Genomic DNA, 19,458 nt, shown 5'->3' on the forward strand with positions numbered 1-19,458 from the left:
GGCACCAGAAATGGGCTTCACACATTGTACCCATATGGGGAATCGAACCCGGGTACTCAGAGCGGACGCTGTTTATAACCACTAGGTTACCCCACCATCCCTCGTTCTCGTTAAGAACCGACGTTGACTTCAGTGTACAAGATAAAGAGTGAATATAGTTTTACGTTGCTTTGGTTGATAGCATGAACATGATCCACGCCGACGAATCTCCGATCCTCGTTAAACTGTTCTGACGACAGATATGTGACATTTGGGACCTCCCCGGCCCCCAAATTACCACAAGTGTCACCAGCAAAGAATGCCATAAAACAGTCCATCAATTGCGTATCAACGTTTTTGTGAAAACCATGACTGGATGCGAACGTCTTATTGCGAAATACTGTCCACCACAGACAGTCGATATTGATTCATTGCATTGATTCAATGACACAAAACAACCATCAATCCGCAATATGGTGAACATAAGACTGAAAAGCTTTCAAAGAACATGAACGCTGTTCAACACTTCCCGTTTGAGATAGCTCGCTCTGATTCTGTTTCTCCTTAGTGGTACACGGGGCATGAGTGGCCTGGGGCGGTGGGGTAGCCTAGTGGTTAAAGCGTTGGCTCGTCACGCCGAAGACCCGGGTTCGAATCCCCACATGGGTACAATGTGTGAAGCCCATTTCTGGTGTCCCCCGCCGTGATGTTGCTGGAATATTGCTAAAAGCGGCGTAAAACCAAACTCAGTCAGTCAGTCAGTCATGAGTGGCCTAGTTCTCAAAGGCGCCGCAATTAGCTATGCAGCGTTACGTCCCTTGATAGTGTGTTCGAATTTCTGTTCTCCTCCTTATGTTTCTTGCTTTGACAACACCATATCCGTGTCTTTCGCCAAAGTGCTACACGCCCGAGGCTTGCATAACTTCGGGGTTTCCTCCCACATTAAGCTGGCATGACGTCATATAACCAGACCACTGTTCGATGCTGTGTTCAACCCAACTTACACCAAAGCGGTACATTGATCTCTTAACCTTTTATCCCACATCAAACTGACAACATCCTTTTAATCATGATCAGCGTTAAACCCGACTCACTCACTCACTCACTCACTCACTCACTCACTCACTCACTCACTCACTCACTCACTCACTCACTCACTCACTCACTCACTCACTCACTCACTCACTCACTCACTCACTCACTCACTCCATTGGAACATTGGCCGCTGCAAACCGAGCTCCCAGTTTATCCTAATCAATGTTCCCGTGAAGAATCTGGTTAGAATTAGTCTTCAGGAACCCTGCGAGTCGAAAGAGGTTCGCTGATAGTAAATATATGCTCATGACATCAATCATTGGAATGTAGGGTTCTGACTAGTATTTATAAACCGCCGTCCAATATCTAAAATATTGCTGTCAACAACTGCCTTAAACAGCAAACAAACATAATAATACTTTAACAATATTCCAGCAATGTAACGGCTGGGGACACCAGAAATGGGATCCACACATTATACCCATGTGGGGAATCGAACCCGGGTCCCTGGCGTTACGAGCGAACGCTTTAATCACTAGGCTACCCCGCCGCCCCGGCTCATCCAAGCTGTATAATGCTGTATATAGGTTACAAAGCTAATAGAATATCTACATATCACCACCAGCCACACTTACTCGGCAGCTGTCAGGGGTATCCGAGAACAGAGCTGTCTCAAACAGTTATAAGACAGACATCACGAAGTCGTATGCAGCCATAGATACGCCGGGGCAGTCGACGCCGTCCCTGACAGCGTTATTTTTCTCACTGATGTTCATCGAAGATTAATGTGATGGTGATATTACAGTATATCTCCAGGCCATGTGTGTTTTATATGTCGGAGACGGTCTGTTGTGATTGTCAGTCAAGTTCAGACCGTTGTGAAATCTCTGACGTTAATTCTCGGGAGCGTGGTCACCACCATCAATACGCTGACCGCAAATCAGTAGACACACTCTCATATACGACCAGACACATCTGCATCATGACATCTGACGCCCTAAAAACCTCTGCATCATGACACCTAACGCCCGGACACCTCAACATCATGACATCTGACGCCTGGACACCTCTACACCATGACATCTGACGCCCGGACAACTTTACATCATGACATCTGACGCCCAGATACCTCGGCATCATGACACCTGACGCCTGGACACCTCTACATCATGACATCTTACGCCCGGACACCTCTACACCATGACACCCGGACACATATACATCATGACACCCGACGCCCGGACACATATACATCATGACATCTTACGCCCAGACACCTCGACATAATGAAATCTGGTACCCAGACACCTCTACATCATGACACCTGACGCATCATGACTTCTGGTACCAGATACTTCTACATCATGACACCAGACACAAGGACACATCGGCATCATGACGTCTGACGCCCAGAGGCCTAGACACGGTCCCCTAATTTTCTAATTTTGTTTGTGTATGGTCCCTGACTTGATTGATCTATAGGCTGTACACAGTCCAATGGTTTACTGGTCTAGACTGTACACAGTCCAATGGTTTACTGGTCTAGACTGCACACAGTCCAATGGTTTACTGGTCTAGACTGTACACAGTCCAATGGTTTACTGGTCTAGACTGCACACAGTCTCCTGTATTACTGGTCTAGACTGTACACAGTCTCCTGTATTACTGGTCTAGACTGCACACAGTCCAATGGTTTACTGGTCTAGACTGTGCACAGTCTCCTGTATTACTGGTCTAGACTGTACACAGTCCAATGGTTTACTGGTCTAGACTGTACACAGTCTCCTGTATTACTGGTCTAGACTGTACACAGTCCAATGGTTTACTGGTCTAGACTGTGCACAGTCTCCTGTATTACTGGTCTAGACTGTACACAGTCCAATGGTTTACTGGTCTAGACTGCACACAGTCCAATGGTTTACTGGTCTAGACTGTACACAGTCCAATGGTTTACTGGTCTAGACTGCACACAGTCCAATGGTTTACTGGTCTAGACTGTACACAGTCCAATGGTTTACTGGTCTAGACTGCACACAGTCCAATGGTTTACTGGTCTAGACTGCACAGAGTCCAATGGTTTACTGGTCTAGACTGTACACAGTCCCCTGTTTAACTGGTCTAGACTGTACACAGTCCAATGGTTTACTGGTCTAGACTGTACACAGTCCAATGGTTTACTGGTCTAGACTGTGCACAGTCTCCTGTATTACTGGTCTAGACTGTACACAGTCCCCTGTTTAACTGGTCTAGACTGTACACAGTCCCCTATTTTACTGGTCTAAACTGTACACAGTCTCCTGTTTTACTGGTCTAGACTGTACACAATCCCCCTTTTTACTGGTTTAGACTGTACACAGTCCCCTGTTTAACTGGTCTAGACTGTACACAATCTCCTGTTTTACTGGTCTAGACTGTACACTGTCCCCTGTTTTACTGGTCTAGACTGTACACGGTCCCCTGTTATACTTGTCTAGACTGTACACAATCTCCTGTTTTACTGGTCTAGACTGTACACGGTCCCTGTTTTTCTGGTCTAGACTGTACACAATCTCCTGTTTTGCTTGTCTAGAATGTAAACAGTCCCCTGTTTTGCTGGTCTAGACTATAAACAGTCCCCTATTTTACTGGTCTAGACTATAAACAGTCCCCAGTTTTAGTGATCTAGGCTGTACAGTCCATTTTTTACTGATCTAGACTGCACACAGTCTCCTGTTTTACTGGTAAAGAGTGTAAACAGTCCCCTGTTTTACTGGTCTAAACTGTACACCATCCCCTGGTTTACTGGTCTAGACTGTGAACACTCTCCAGTCACCTGATTTACTGGTCTAGACTGTACACAGTCTCCTGTTTTACTGGTCAAGAGTGTAAACAGTCCCCTGTTTTACTGATCTAAACTACCAAAGGAGAAGACACGTGGAGTCGACTTGATATCTTTCATTAACCCTCTTACAAATGTTATTCAAACACATCTTGACCAGTCTTAATTCGCGACTATTGTTCCGTGTTATAAAGTTAATAGACTCCATGCCTAGCCATACATATGTCCACGCTACATATGCTGTTACCTCCTGCCACTGGCTGATGTATCACATAACCCTATATACGACGGCAGGTGATAACAAGTAATAGTAACCCAACGCCACAAGGCAATAGTCTTTTACCTGAATTGTATGTATACAACTGCATGGAAACACAACGAAGCACTTCTTCTATATTTTTGTGTACAGTTGTTTGTATTGTTTTATTGTAAATCATATTTTTTAACATATTTGTATTTGTTTGCATGTGACAGATTCAGTTGTCAATACAAAACCCAATCGATTACCAAGTCGTCAAAGGCACCGCAATTACTCTCCAACATAGGCAGCCGGTATTGATTCATTGTATAAGGATGTAAAACCAGGACAAGATGACACAAGACATCTATCAATCCTCAGTGAGGTGAACATATTCAGACTGAGTCGCTTCCAATGAACATGGACGCTGTTTAACACTTCCTCTTAGAGGCAGTTCGCTCTGATTATGATCCTCGAGTTTCTTTAATGGACTGACTGACTGAGTTTGGTTTTACGCCGCTTTTAGCAATATTCCAGCAAAATCACGGCGGGGTACACCAGAAATGGGCTTCACACATTGTACCAGTGTGGGGATTCGAACCCGGATCTTCGGCTTGACGAGCCAACGCTTTAACCACTAGGCTACCCCACCGCCCTTTCTGTAATGGAACACGGTGGCCTTGTGGTCAAATGCGCCGCAATTGGGTGTGTAGAGTTGCGTCCCTTGATATTGTGTTCGAGTCTCTGTTCTCCAAGATTTTGTTTCCAGCTAGTGTGTTTCACCAAACGGGTACCAAACGGGCACAAGTCTGAGACTTGCATTGCTCCGGTCTTTCCTGAAAAGGTCATTTCCAGTTGAAGCCATCTGTATAGGAACTGCAGTGCTTTTTAGTCAATTGCCCAAGAGGCATCAGTGGACAATGAACATTTTTTCAATACCTGTTATCAAAACAAAGAAGTGGGGTTTTAGATTTGTACATGTATAATAAGTGATTTTACTAATTTGAGACCCGTGAAGATCCGGGTTAGAATTCTTCAGTAACCCATACTTGTCGTAAAAGGCGACAGACGGGATCGGGTGGTCAAGCTCGCTAAATTGGTTGACACACGCCATCGTATACCAATAGCGTAGATCGATGCTCATGCTGTTGATCAGTGGAGTGTCTGGACTCGATTATTTACAGACCGCCGCCATATAGCTGGAATATTGCTGAGTGCGGCGTAAAAGTAAACTCACTCACTACTAATTTGAACTTTGAGGATATGTCAGCTCATATTTGCATGCATGTGCCTGGAGAAAAAACGGACAACCAAAACAAATATTTTAATAAACTTCCTTATTATATCATACATTAAAATTCCCCGCATGTCTGAGTCACGCATATACGTACACCTTGCAAGTAACAACACACGTGACACATAACGCTGCATGCCATTATGTCTACCTGTCACGCGTGTCTACTTGCGGGTCCCTTTGATCTAACAGGTGAGATAAATTGATTAAAACATCAAACGACGAAAAAGTCATATTTTATCCTTAACCTCTGTGAAAGTAGGTTGACGGCAACATGAGAAAAAACATGAATTTAATCATCAGGTGCACTCATATGCAATAGATCCCAGACACCACCGACCTGCTTAATTAGTTTTAAATATACTCTTGTCCTGTCCACTAAAAACATAGATCCACTCTATATGAAAGTGCCCTGTGCCAATTTCGCTGTAAAGTGGTCTCCAAGGCACGATGTGAGTTTAATAAACCAAGTGAGTGAGGTGAGTGAGTGAGTGAGTGAGTTGGGTTTTACACCGCTTTTAGCAATATTCCAGCAATATCACTTCGGGAGACACCAGAAATGGGCTTCACACATTGTACCTATGTGGGGTACGGAACCCGGGCCTTAGGCGTGACTAGCGAACGCCAGTAGTTTACTCCACTGCTCAATTAACCCATGAAGGGAATGAACAGGTGGTCACACACTGGCAGGTTTGAAAGTACATAACAGGGTGCCCACATGGTTATGGAGTGAGTCCTATATTCCAGTTATATCCCTGCGTGCCAGCTTGATGTTAGCCTGTCTCACAGTCCCTGAACCGCGTTATTTTTTCTCTGTCTAACCCTCCCTGCAATGCTAAAGCCCTAACTGAAACAAGTCTAGATGTCCCCCAAGTTCTGAATCTCCCATGTTACTGGGGTTCCTCTTCAGTTCAAAAGGAATTGTTTGTTTCTATCAAACTTATATAGAGTCAGAGACTAAACGTTAGTCTAGCTTGGTGTTGCGGGAAAGCTAGACTAACAACTAGTCTCTGAAATGAACATATTTTCCAGAAGCTATGGAAATCTAGACTTGCCACATTTTCTAGACTTGCGTGGGATTTCTTGGATATATTTGCTTCATGGTCTGTATGACAGACTAGGGGAAAGCTTGAAATGACACTTGGTCATAGGTTTCTGGTACATATAAGGGACGCAACTTTGTACAGCGAATTGGTTCCTGTATAAAAGTTGGCAGAACAGTGACTGAGTGAGTTTAGTTTTACGCCGCACTCAGCAATATTCCAGCTATATGGCAGCGGTCTCTTGATAATCGAGTCTGGACCAGACAATCCAGTGATCAACAGCATGAGCATCGATCTGCGCAATTGGGATACGATGACATATGTCAACCAAGTCAGCGAGTCTGACTACCCGATCCCGTTAGTCGCCTCTTACAACAAGCATGGGTTAGATGATTCTAACCCCGATCTTCACGAGTTGCAAGTGTGCGTGGAACTAGAGCGTTATAGCCAATACCTTTGATAGCAGTACTACATGGAGATGTATGTAGACAGTGCCAGCAAAGGACCCATGTGTTCAGTACTTGGACGTTAGAGACACCTCTGGTAGATATACTAGTTTAATTATTCACATCGTTCGTGTAGTGTTCCTTGGCGTTGAAATGCATGGTTAGAATTAAGCTTCGAAAAACCCATGCTTGCCATAGCTGGCGGGAATGGGTGTCGTATGAGGCGACTCACGGGATCAGGTGGTCAGACGTACTGACTGGGTTCTTGCATGTCATCGTATCCCAGTTGCGCACATCGATGCTCATGCTGTCAATCACTGGTTATCCCCTTCAGACACGGTTATTTACAAACCGCCGTTGGGTCGATGGGGGCAGCCTAGTGGTTAAAACATTCACTCGTCACGCCAAAGACCCGGGTTCGATGGGCACAATGAAGCCCATTTCTGGTGTCCCCCCGCTGTGATATTGCAGGAATATTGCTAAAAGCGGCGTTAAACCATACTAATTTAACTCACTACAAACCGCCGTCATACTTCTGGAATATTGCCGAATGTGGTGTTAGCAAGCAAACAAATTGAAAACTTGGAAGGTTCCTTGGCTCTATTTAAACACGCCGACGTCTGACACTTGTATTACTGGAGGTCTAATGGCGTGTAAACAAATATACCATAATGAACTGACTTTAAATTAACCCCTTTCCTATCTTTCATGGAAGCTGCCCAAAGGAGGTGTTGTCACGTGCATTTCGACATACAACATGTGTTTCAGCAGGACGCGTGCTCGCGCGTGCCTTTGCATTGCGTGTCAACCTAACAAGTAGAAACAATTAGCGACTGTCTGTCGCACGCAACCTCGACCGTTTGAATGCCTAACCACGGCCTTGTTTTGACAGGTTTAATCCACCTGGCGTCATTAACGGGTACTATTGTACAGGGGAGACAATCGGGTATTGTCACGCTAGGATATTTGTAACTGGTTCACACGACGGCGAATATGAAATGAACGTTCAAAGTGCATAGGTGCTCTGTCCCAAATCTGCTGTCAGTGTTATACACTCCAGATACAATATGGTTGTATTTTACTGCGGTGTAGTGACGATTTGCTTCAGAACAGCCACAGAAAATTCTCACTAAAGTACATATTAGAGGACTTCTGAGGCACAAATTCGCAGTGCAGAGTTGCTTCCCTTGGGCACACAAGAAACTTATGATTGTGGGTTCGAGTCTAAGGTCTATCCTGTTACGTCTCTATGTTTATCACTATCATTCTCGCGGGTTTCACCGACTGAGACCTTCATCACTTCGGATTTTCTTTCCACATTAAGAGGGCGGTGGGGTAGCCTGGTGGCTAAAGCCTTCGCTCGTCACGCCGAAGGCCCGGGTTCGATTCCCTACACAATGTGTGGAGCCCAGTTCTGGTGTCCCCGCCGTGATGTTGCTGGAATATTGCTACAAGCGATGTAAAACTAAACCCACTCACTCTACATTAAGATGGCACGTGATACAAGTGGAACACTCTTCGAAGCGGCCTTAAACCCAGATGACTGGAGTGAGTGAGGTGGGTTGGGCTTTAGGTTCCTTTTAGCTCTAATCCAGAAGTATCATGACAGCGTTCTTTGATAATAGTTCGCAATAATCAAGCATTCAAGCGTTACATTCAGCCCACGTCAACAAACGTGTCAGGGAACGTTGATGTCACATGCGCCGTACTGCCTTGGTGAAAACTTGTACATTGTAACGCAGTGGTTTTAATAAGCCATTTTCCCATTAGGATTCACTTAAGCCAAATAATACACCACGATCCACTGACTATTGGCAGAATGCGACATGAAAGGTCCGACCTGTCGCCGCACCTGCGCACCTGTCCCCCTCGCTACGCTCCCACAGCCTCATTAACTCTCCCTCACGTCACAGGTGAGGAGGGGGTCTCTGGCTCGTGCCTAGGGGCAGTTCGCACGCCCTCGTCTCGTGCCCCTCGCATTTTGCTTGTTACCTGATAACAAGGTAACTCTACCTGTAGTAAAATCTAAGGTCAGTGCGCGCCATCTCTCGTGACATCTTTTGTTGATAAAGCTAATAAAACAACTTCTTTTGAATATGCTTACATTTTCATAAGGAAAGGTGCCCCTCATTTAGTTACATTTTAAATATCATTGATGTGTGTCAGTTCTGTATAAAACCTCTGGTCCCCGTTCCACAAAGGGATCTTAGCACTAAGAGCAACGTAACTCCCTTACCTTCACAATCGCTTTGAGGAACCGGGATCTGGTGGTCTAAACAATAACATTATATTTGTACATGATTTTGTACATGCCTACCCTCGTAACAGTTAACAATTGTGTACAGAAACTTCATTTTGTGCATGACATGAAGTGCATTGTAGACTTATATGTTCTCTCGTGGGTGTTGGATATACCACCATGCTTCTGCTTTGCTGTCGGCTTATATCCAGGTGTAAGACTATACTGGCCACATAAAGAAACTGTGCACACAGAAAATTTAAAGATAGGCAAACAGCGTCTTTATGCATAAATAAAGGTGTGAACATAGCAAGTATTGGAGACAATCAAACGCTCATGCAGGTGCCAGGCGACGTGACGTCATTGATGGTGGCCTATGGACTTGCAATGTGTTACTGCACGTGCAGCCTGTGCAGCTGCACACAACATGTGAAACTCTGAAATTGATGTCACTGTCGAAAGCTTGATCTTTGGTCATTCAAACGTTCACAAATTCACATGAAAAGTCACATGCACATCATGCCAAGATTAACATGTGCTCAACGTCATGAAGCCATTGGAATGGTTCGAGCAGGCATGAGCCAACAACAGGTGGCAGCACATTTCCAATGCCATCGTAACACGATATCTGCATTGGTCAGGCGTTAGGGAAACAGTAATGACGTCGCCGACCAGCCACGTTCTGGGCGTCCCCGAGTAACGACGCCAAGACAGGACAGATGGATTCGGGTGACTCATATCAGACACAGGTTCCAGACGGCAGTGACCACGTCCCAAACCATCCCCCAGGCCTTCATTTGGAAAATTTGGTAGCCTCTATGCGTCGTCGATGCACTGCTGTGCTTCACGCGCATGATGGTCATACCCGTTATTGACTTTGTGACTTCGACGGGTGACCCCCTACTCAGTTTTGAACTTCTGACGTCATCGTTACGGATATTGTTCATGTTCTTTAGACATGTTGTTGAGGCCCGATACTTCAGCTTATAAAGTGTCTACATCATGTCGTCTTTTCTGTGTTGTATTCCAATTCTGAAGGAATTTTCTGTGTGCACAGTTTCTTTATGTGGCTAGTATATATTCTCACAAGGCCGCCGTCTTCCATCCGGGTGTATTGCCATATTCTGACATGAGTGTTGGGTTATATCCGGGTGTAAGACCATGTCCTCACATTACTGTTGGGTTATATCCGGGTGTAAGACCATGACCTCACATTACTGTTGGGTTAATTACGGGTGTAAGACCATGACCTCACATTGCTGTTGGGTTATATCCCGCGTGTAAGGCCATGTCCTCACATTACTGTTGGCTTATATCCGACTGTAAGACCATGTCCTCACACATGACTGTTAGGTTATATCTGGGTGTGAGACCATGTCCTTACATGACTGTTAGGTTATATCCGGATGTAAGACCATGTCCTCACATGACTGTTGGCTTATATCCTGGTGTAAGACCATGTCGTTACATGACTGTTAGCTTATATCCGGACGTATTACCATGCTCTGACATGGCTGTTCTGTTATATCCGGATGTAAGACCATGTCCTCACATGACTGTTGGCTTATATCCTGGTGTAAGACCATGTCCTCACACATGACTATTGGCTTATATCCGGGTGTAAGACCATGTCCTCACATGACTGTTAGGTTATATCTGGGTGTGAGACCCCATTATATAACGCATTAAACAACAATGAAGCAAAAGCCCGAACGTAAAATACGTTGTTTCCATGTATATGTAATATACTGGTATTCATAAAACCTATCAAGTGAATCCAGTGCTATAACAGACATTTCGACACAGTAATAAGATTAGTGATTCTATATGCCCCCACTAGACTTGTTCAAAGGAGCTATAAGATCGTTGTATATCTGATTAATTCATTTTCTATATATATTGCCGGCCAGATATATCGGCGAGAGCGCCCTGTTTCGAGTCAAACAATGTAGACTAAAAAAGTAAATGTAGGTAGCCAAGTCAGTTATAACATACGCTCGTCACGCCGAAGGGTTTGATTCCCCCCTCACATGGGTACAATGTGTGAAGCCCATTTGTGGTGTTCCCCGCCGTGATATTGCTGGAATATTGCTAATAGCGGCGTAAAACTAAACTCACTCACCCATTGACTCACTCACTCACAATCACTTTTAGGAGCCAACATTATATTCTACATGACTACAATCATTATGTACTGAATCTTGATTTTTGTGCATGACATGAAGTGCATTACAACGTTGCTAAAAGCAACTTATGACAGAATTGGCACTCCTCTATGGTGAATAGTTCTAAGATGTGTTCGTATTCTTAGTTTAAGACTGTTTTCACTGTTGAACCATATATATTATCACCAAATAGTGATAAGTTTAGAATAGGTTTGGCTCGTTTTCATTGTAGTTCTCTTTCTTTAAAAATCGAAATGGGAAGGTACCATAATATTCCTGGAAATCAAAGTGTTTGTAAACTCTGTCATAGCTGTAATATCGAAAATGAACATCATTTTCTACTTGTATGTAACGCTGACAGTAATCTTAGAAAACAGTTTATACCACTTAAGTATTTTGTTAACCCAACGATTCTTAAGTTTAACCTCTTAATGTGCAATACTAATGTTGAAATAATGAAACGTGTTGCAATGTTTGTAACATATGCGAGTAATTATCGCAACTCTGTGGACCAATGACATGTATGTACCATGGGCTGATGGCTTACATGTACCCTCTGGAAACAGACATATATAACAACCGGCGTAAAACCATACTCACTCACTTCATACCTTTCGCGTTTCACAAGGACGGAGTTGTGTTATGGAGCCGTGTCGATGCCTCGCATAAGGGTTATTTGGGGTATCTATGTGCATTGCCATTGCCGAAATATACTGGCCAAGTCATCAGTACTTCATGACCCACATATGGCATTTTTATAACGCGTCACGCTCCACCTTGTATCGAACATTACACCTCTGGTGTCAAGGGCCACACTGTATGTAACTAACAGGTGCGCTTTGAATGATGTTTTATATCACCCGTCCGCTGTACGATGTACAGACACTGAAGGCGAAGAAGTGTTGGAATATATAGAAGCATGCCCTTTAATTAAACAAACCTTTGAGACCACGTAGACATTGTCAGTCAGTTACACCGTGCTCAGTTTTCACGTGTTGTCTGTTTTATTAGCTGTTGTAGGATTGAATCCGGATCCGAAACAAACTGTAGGAAAAGCCTTTGGATGACAGCGTTCGCTCGTCATGCCTAAAACGGGCCGATTATTCACATGTTTTAGATGTTACGGTGTATATTTGTAGATAGGGTAAACTAGTGCAAAAAGGGGTCGTACAAGCCATACAACGTGTTGGTGATGCATAACTGTTGTGTTATTCAGTACAGTTTTTATTGGGTCTGTATTCTTCATATCCGGGTGGAGAGTTCGCTACATTACCCTCAGTGTAGGATCCTCGGTTCCTCATTTTGCTGTCACCGCTCAGCTATTTCACGGTGGTTTGTAAGTATTAACACTAAGGAAAAGCGAGGCAAGTCTGTGAGCAACAATCAGGCCTGCTGGGTAGGTTGCATAAATTCAACCGGTTCACACATTTACGATCGTCATCTTTGTTTGCTCACACGAAAGGATCTCGGGGAGACAAGCATTATAGGTCACTTGGGATCTTTTCTAACTTGATGGACAAGCATAAGGTACTTGGATCTGCCCTGACCTGAAGTCCGCGCCGAAGGACAAGCATAAGGTCCTTGGATCTGTCCTGAGCTGGAATCTCCGCCGAAGGACAAGCATTAGGTACTGGGATCAGCCCTGAGCTGGAATCTCCACTGAAGGACAAGCATTAGGTACTTGGGTCTACCCTCACCTGGAATCTCCACTGAGGGACAAGCATAAGGTACTGGGATCATCCCTGAGCTGGAATTCCCCTCCAAAGGACAAGCGTAAGGTACTGGGATCTGTCCTGACCTGGAATCCCCACCGAAGGACAAGCATAAGGTACTGGGATCTGTCTCAGATGAATTGTCCGATTGTGGCGATCATCACCGGGCGTTGTCGCACTGTCGACCACTTCTAAGCCTGTCTGACGTATTGCCTGTTTGTCTTAGTTGCTGCATCAGTCTGATGACAGTTGATCGGGTGCAGCCGAAGGTTCTATCAATGAGGATGTGGTTAGCTCCTTGTTGGGCCATTCCGACAGCTCTCTCTTTCGATTTGCCTCAAACGTGGCATATTTTTGTGTTATCCAGAATTGAGCTTCTCATGCCGAATCACCTGGGGATTTGAACACGTGGCATCGGTGTGACGACCGAACGTCACGCGTATGTGCGTTTTAGTACCAAATATACCTATGAAACCATTATTAGTTTTTGAGTTTCCATTCATCGTCAAAAAGAAGGCCTGGGTTATGAGACAACGGTACAAAACAATCACTTACAGGCAGGGGGGACGTTTGGGGATACTTCCGTAGACACCCTCCCCTGCGGCTCTGTGACGCCATCGTCAGCTGCTTGTCGCGACATGAACTACAATAGGATTACTGTTTGGTCTGGGTTGTTTTATGTTACAGAAATATTCCAGCTATATGGCGGCGGTCTGTATACAATCGAGTCTGAACCAGACAATCCAGTGATCAACATCATAAGTATCGGTCTACGAAATTGGGATATGATGACAAGTGCCCACCAGGTCAGCGAGCCTGACCACCCGATCCCGTCAGTCGCCTCTTACGATAGGCATGGGTTGCTGAAGACCAGTTTTAACCCGGATCTTCACGGGTTCACGCCGGCACGGAACAGTGAGGGATTGAGTTTAATTTTATGCCGCACTCAGCAATATTCCAACTATATGCATGCGGCGGTCTGTAAATGATCGAGTCTGGACCAGACAATCAAGTGACAGTACGGAACAAAGTTCACTTTGAAGAGATGCATACAATGTGTGTACATAAACACAGGGGTAACATTTAGTTTCCACTCTATGGTTGAAAAATGGCAATGCCGGTCAATTTTGAATCAGTAGAAGGTGAATTATAAGTAGAAGGTAGAATTCCCTTAAAACATCCAATCAGCTGTATTCCACAAAATAAGTCTAAAGAATTATATTTATCACGTAATAACATATTGTTTGGACTTCCCAAATAAATTTTATAAGAAAGAAATACATGTCAGATATTATCAGTTTGGTATTTGAAACAAAGCACGGATCATGCCTCAGTGTACTCGACCAACGCGGATCCTATAGAGATATTTTACTGGCGCTTCTATAGGTTTCGAGTCGTTACACCAACTGACAGACCAAAGGTTAAAATGCTTCACGACAAATCTAATTGGGTGCCATATCTCTGAAAAGTTTATTCAGTGATAAGATATCATTATATCATATACGATTCAGTTTAATTTTATACTAGATTAACCATTATAAATTAACATACTAAGTACTTACAACCATTACAATAAAACATTTCAGCCGCCTGTCCTGCTCAAAGTGAGTGAGTGAATAAGGCTTTACGCCCATTTTAGCAATAATCTAGCACTATCACGGCGGATGACACCAGTACCGAATTACCTGGGGAATCAACTGGGTGTGACGAGCGAAAGTAATGCTTATGTACGGTTTAGTACCAAATATATTTTTTTTCGGGCAGCAAAATAAATATACCTGGTATACTAATATTATGTTTTTTAGTTTTCATTCATCATCAGATGGAAGGGTTATGAGACAACTGTACAAAACAATGACTTACAGGCAGGAGGAGAACGTTTGGGGATACCAGGAATGGGCTTCACACATTGTACGCTTAAATAAAGAATAACTTGTATTTATGTAAACAACCTTTCAGTATGAATGAACATAATAAAATGTAGGTAACCATATTCGGTAAAATTACAATATGTCAAACCTATATCCCTAATTCATTGTAATTTAACCGAATAAACATTGGTTATCTTTATTTTATTGCACTTGCATATATCAGTGTGGTCAGCAAGATGGCAGTACATATAATTGATACCACAAACATGATAGAATTTAATACAACAGAGGAAGAGAAAGGCGATGACACTCTTGTTGCTAATATATTTACAGTGGAAGCCCTCTTAACCGGCAGCCCTCCAATCCGGCACGCTCTCAATATCGGCACTAGAATTTGGTCCCGGCAGAAGCTAGTTAATTTATGATCATTTACACGCCCTCTAATCCGGCGTCAGTCTATTCCGTATTTCGGCACAACAAAGTGAGCGGAGTGTAGATCAGAGTGATGTTGAATATGACGACCATCAACATGTTGTTCAGTCGTATTTTACGGCACACGGAAGACCATTCTCAGGTTCAAAAGGGAAAAGTTATCTAAATGTATTCAGGGCTTGTTCTGGCACCATCATCAGGTAGAACTGATGAAGAGAACAATAAAAAGAAGATGAAACCCAGAAAAGTCTCTATGTTCATGATCTATGCAATTGGGATAAAATCAACCAACCCTTCCATTACAACCCCGATGTGTTTGTAATGTCTTCTAGGCCTAAACAAAACTTTTCTGGAGCGTCGTTTGAATCATATGAATGATTGTATGTCATTAAATACACTGCTTGCAACATAATATAAGGAAATAAGACTGATGATTGACATTACTGTTTTTTATTTTATTTTATTTTTTTACGGGAGGAGGAGGGCGCGGTGGGTAGCCTAAAGGTTAAGGCGTTCACTCGTCACACCGATTCCCCTACATGGGCACACACACATGGGCACAATGAGTGAAGCCCATTTCTGGTGTCCCCCGCCGTGATATTGCTAAAGGCGGCGTAAAACTAAACTCACTCACTTCATTTTTGCCTGCTTTCCAGCGCTTGTGTAGGCTAAATATTACAAAGACCTATTTTTGATAGACGATGCATGTCGATATGAATGTCACAATCTCGTTGACAACAATTCGTTTTCATTCACCTTGTTCTAATGAACCAACACAGGCAACTCTCGATTAGCCTACGCAGGTGGCGCTGTCACACGCACGTGCAATCCGTGCACAACAAACGCGAGGACAAGAATACGGCTGTTCTCTTCATGACTTGACTCAAGTTGATGGCGGTGTCCAGTGCAGTAGCAGTGTACAGCCGGTGATTCGGGTAGGTCGCTTGGTGGTGTAGATCTACATGAGTGATTAGTTCAAATGTTACTAAAATTTATAAACCTACGCGATGATTAGGCCGTATTTAGTTTTGTAGGACTACTTTGGATGGTGACACTTGCAGCTTCAGCGGAGAGGTTACGCTGTCACATGATGGAGACATTTTGTTTTGAATTCTGTTTTTGCACAAATTGTTACTGTGTTTGTCAGCGCTGTAGCCATGGGTTTCAAAAAGTGGTTTAGATTTAGATTATATGGGCGGTGGGGTAGCCTAATGGTTAAAGCGTTGGCTCGTCACGCCGAAGACCCGGGTTCGAATCCCTACATGGGCACAATGTGTGAAGCCCATTTCTGGTGTCCCCCGCCGTGATGTTGATGGAATATTGCAAAAAGCGGCGTAAAACCAAACTCAGTCAGTCAGTCAGTAGATTTATATTATCATCTCTCCTGTCCCTGAACCCACCATTATCCCTTCTGCCCAGTCCTTTCTGCAATGCTAAAGCTCTAAATGAACCAAGATTTGCTCAGGTTCTCACTTCTCAATTTAAAAGGAATTGTTTGTTTCTATCAAAATTATATATATTCAAAATCGGTAAGCATTAGGCAGGATTTAGAGGGGGGTGGGTAAAGTGTTCGTTCATCACCATGAAGGTCTGGGTTCGATTCTCCACATGGGTACAAAGTGAGAGGCCCATTTCAGGTGCCCCCTGCCATGGTATTGCTGGAATATTGATGAAAGCAGGGTAAGACCAAACTCGCTCATTCACTCTCACTGGATTTAGATGTTTTCCTCCCACCTTAAGCTGACCTGCCATTATATAACTGGAATACTGTATAAAACAATAGTAAGAGTTCCTCCCGTTCCCCCATCCCAAATAATATTTATAAATTAATATATGCTAAAATTATTAACTAAACCTAACACAGCAATTACCAGAGAACTCACAAAAATTACTAAAAGCCCCAAAATTAATTACCATATATAGGGTCGAACCACACTGCCTTACCACTGTTAACCTGTGGAAGAAAGAAGTGGGCAATGTAGTGGAACGGAAGGAACTCTTTCCACAGAGCATACTAAAATACATACGTTAAGACCTATACTGACTTTTCTGTATAAGTTATCCTAAGATGATGTCTTACAGGGTGTGCAGGGAGGAAGCTGGTATTTTCAGCTAACTGTGGACCAAACATTAATATCTAATGACCAAAATAATATCATGCCAAATGCATGAATGTTTAAATGCCTGATTATTGAACCTCCCTTACCTGGGTTAGAATTGATCTTTAGTAACCCATGCTTGTCGTAAGAGGTGACTTAACGGGATTGGGTGGTCAGACTCGCTGACTTGGTTGACACATGTCATCGGTTCCCAATTGCGCAGATCGATGCTCATGCTGTTGATCACTGGATTGTCTGGTCCAGACTTGATTATTTACAGACCGTCGCCATATGGCTGGAATATTGCTGAGTGCGGCGTAAAACTAAACTCACTCACTTACTCAATTGAACCTCTCATACTCACATCTTGAACTACATATTTAGCAGACAAGTGATGATGATCCTTTGTTTTTGGAGAGGTATTAAATTCTAATGCCAGTTCGTATAACTCTCACTAATGAGGGGCAGTGGGGTAGCCTAGTGGTTAAAGCGTTCGCTCATCGCGCCAAAGACCTGGGTTCGATTCATCACATGGGTGCAATGTGTGAAGCCCATTTCTGGTGTCTGTCACCGTGATATTGCTGGAATATTGTTAAAGGGGCATAAAACCATACTCGTTCTCTCACTCTTCACTAATGGTAGCTATTGTGACTTGGATGTGTACTTTCAGGAACCTTTCAGGATTCCCTTACAAACAGACTTCTCCTTAAACTGGTGCAACATCTCCAACATGGACTACATCACTAACCAATACAACATGGTTAACCACAATACCATGAAAAGATTTGAAGCTTCTCCCAGACGAGCACAACCATGGCTCTTTCACCACAGGTTCAGACAGCCATATCCAATGAGGTCTTCACAGATGCTGCCCCACCGGTTCAGACCGGTGCGGAAGAATCCATCATACACTACCGATAGGGGGTACGGTTACATGGGAGATAACTCCTGGGATTCAGAAAGGGTGAGTAAGGGATAATTCTTGAAATCTACTTGTTGTGTACCTTGTGCGGCATGAGCAAGATCTAAACTGCCTTTGAAGATATGACTGACCCATGATTTCATTGCAGTCTCAATATTTCTATATAAGGTGACAATTGGGGCTATTTTCACTGTTGTGATCGTATTTCACAAGTACACTTTTGCAATGGTATTTTTGATAGTAACCAGCTTCATAATGTATATACTCAGCAGCAAAAAACGTCAGTACGAATTCAAAATTTGATAGGCACTGTAATCAAATCATTACAGAAATGGACATAATAAGCAGATCAAACACATTTTTTGTGTACAATATCGTGACACATCCATGAATAACTCAGCACAATTCCAAGACATTACGTGAACGTTTGCAGTCCATTCAGACTCTTGACTTCAGTATCTAGTGTGACCACCACGAGTGGCAATAACTGAAGCACAGCGTCTATGCATGGAGTGCACCAATAGATTGATGAAGGCCATTGGCACCTTGAACCACACTCTGAGAAAGTCGGGCGCAATAAATCGGCTGTGTTTGGCCTTGGTATGACATTATTCAGTTTCCTCTGAATTTCATCCGAAATATGTTCAATTGTGTTTAATTGTTTTAAATCAGGACTAAGGGCTGGCCACTGCATAATGTTGACACGGTTCTGCTGTAGGAAGTCCCGTGTAGCTCTGACAGTATGGACCCGGGCGTTGTCATGCTGGAAAATGTTGTTCCGGTGACGTGCGAAATGTGGTATGACGTGGGGTCTGAGAGCTTGGTCGATGTAGCGCACCTCTGTGATGCCGCCTACTCTCCCTGGACTAAGGTTCTGGAACACCACAGGACCAACTCTCTGGTTCAGGCCTATTCCACCCCATATCATGCACCTCCTAGTCTCTTTCCATTACACATTGGTCTGAGTAACGCTGGCCACGTCGTCGCCATATTCTTGTTCTGTCATCTGCAGTTGATACGCAGTACCGCCTCTCATCTGTGAACAGAACAGTTCTCCATTGCCTGTATCGCCAGTTTTGGTGTTGTAGGGCAAACTGTAGACGTTCACGCCGATGACGAGGGGTGAGGATAGGTATACGGTAAGGTCTTCGGCAATGGAGGTTTC

The sequence above is a fragment of the Haliotis rubra genome, unplaced genomic scaffold, assembly GCF_003918875.1.
Source record: "Haliotis rubra isolate DU_JTF1 unplaced genomic scaffold, ASM391887v1 Scf256, whole genome shotgun sequence".
Classification (NCBI taxonomy): domain Eukaryota; kingdom Metazoa; phylum Mollusca; class Gastropoda; order Lepetellida; family Haliotidae; genus Haliotis; species Haliotis rubra.